Below are 2,122 nucleotides of genomic sequence, written 5' to 3'. Positions count from 1 at the left end.
TACAAAGAGGAAAACAAAAAAGGGCACGCAGGCCAACCTAGTCCTATTTTGTACCACTGGTACCCGCGCCATCTTGGCCGTCACCAGCAGTATTTTCCTCTTCCACATCGGCATACAGCATCCGCAACCGGTCTACATAATCCGCTGCATCTAAGCATTCATCAAGCTTCTCAACAGAAGAGAGAGACATGTCATAAAATGATGCAACAGCTGCCTCAAGAAGCGCTTCGGTGTCCACGTCACGAAACCCAGACCGCTCTTCAGTATAGCCGCCTTTAGACAAAATGTTTATATGGCCGATGCAGCGGTTATAACCAGCTTTAAAACCAGCATCACGGGCACGTTGCTTGATCAAGTCTATACCAGTTGCAGTCTCAGGCGCATCCATGATAGCTTGAACAATCTGCAACAAAAGAACAATAAGATCATCACGTGCTAATCCAAGTAAATACAAAGGCACGAGACATTTACATGTGCAATACCGTGACTCCGCATCCACTCACGGTCAGCCTCAAGCTGGTTAAACGAAGAGGCCAGGGCATCTCTGGCCTCGACAGCCTCATTAGCCCGCTCTTCCGCTACAGTCACGCGAGCAGTAATGTCTGCAAGCTTAGCCTCGCGAGTCTGAACCTCAGCCTTTCAAAAGCAAGAAGCAGTTTGCACAAAATTAGTAAACATTCTCGAAAGGCAGAAGGAAGAATAAAACAGGAAAAGCAAACCATACCTGGAGGCTCACAACGGTCTGGTTTAAGCGAGTGCGGTCAGCATTCGCTTCATCAAGGGCATTGGCAAAACGAGCCCCCGCCTTCTTGGCCTCTTCAAGAGCCTTCGCGGTCCGGGCCTCATCCTCCTTAGCCCTGCCTGCAGCTGCCTCGGCCGTAGCCTTCTCTTTGACCAAAGCAGCGTTTGCTGCCTTCAGATTGGCCAACTCCTGGCGAGCACGAAACAGATTTTCATTCTGTTTAGCCCAAGATTCTTTCCATGTCTTGCGCTCATTGGAAAGTGTTTCTTTCCAATTCTTACGCTCCTCAGAAAGTAACTTGGCAAGGGTACGCACCTGTTTAAGCTCGGCGGTTGCAGCCCACTCCTCAGTCTGCTTATGCTTCTCAAAAGCAGCCTTATCTTTTTCAAGCTGCTCCGCACCTGCGCGAGCAACTCTAACCAACTTCTCCGCCTCAGCCCGCATCCGTGCAGCTTCTTCCTCCCTCCGACTCAACAACTTATAGTCCTCCATAATGGCGTTCGCCACTATGGAACTTCCCACAAGCATGGTGGAAAGTTGGTTGATGCGAAGTTCATGGGATACGGCACGAGCGCGATCAACTTCAAAAGGGGTGCCCTGGCCACCCAAAATTTCCCTACAAGCGGAAGGATCGTTGGAAATATCATCCCCCTGCATAACAGTCCAGGGGGGTCGGTGATAACTTGTACTTCGATCCTGTGTGTAAGTGCGGTAATAATACTCCAATTCAGACTCCCCAGGCTGAATCGGAGGCCCATCATAACCCGCACCACCAGAAGAAGAACCAGTAACCTTCTCACCAGCAGGAGACTTCTGCGGCTCAGCACCAGATTTTTGCTTCCCAGCATCAGAAAACCATAGATCCAAATTATCAGCATCGTTTGGAGAGATCAAGTTGTTAGAAGAATCAACGGTATCAAAGATCTGGGTCGCAACCTTCTCCACAGTCTCCTCCGCCCGCACGGTCGGATCGGGCACCACCTTGGCAAAAGGTGCCGCAGTTTCATTCGTAACACCCGCATCCGTAGCCACGGTATGCAGGAGAGACGAGGGAGCATCAAAGATAGAAAAATCTTTACCTTGCGGTTCTGCAAAGCAAAGAAAGCAACAACTATCAGAAAACAAGTTGTGCATACAAAATACTTGCGAAAGTTATACACTTACCAGCAGTAACCGCAGGTTTCTTTTGTGTCGGACCAGCCCTCTTGGACTGAAGCTTCCGACGTTTCACCTCACCAACACCAGCAGTTTTCTGCTCAGGTTTCCTCTTATCACCCACAAGGGTAGAACCGGCAGCTGTCCCACCTACAGCCGCACCACCACCTGGAACACCCAAACCCTCAAGGGTGTCAGATATTACCACGTAATCGGTATATCTGC

This window comes from Helianthus annuus, chromosome 6 (genome assembly GCF_002127325.2).
Source record: "Helianthus annuus cultivar XRQ/B chromosome 6, HanXRQr2.0-SUNRISE, whole genome shotgun sequence".
NCBI lineage: Eukaryota > Viridiplantae > Streptophyta > Magnoliopsida > Asterales > Asteraceae > Helianthus > Helianthus annuus.
Note: the sequence above shows the minus strand (reverse complement) of the source record.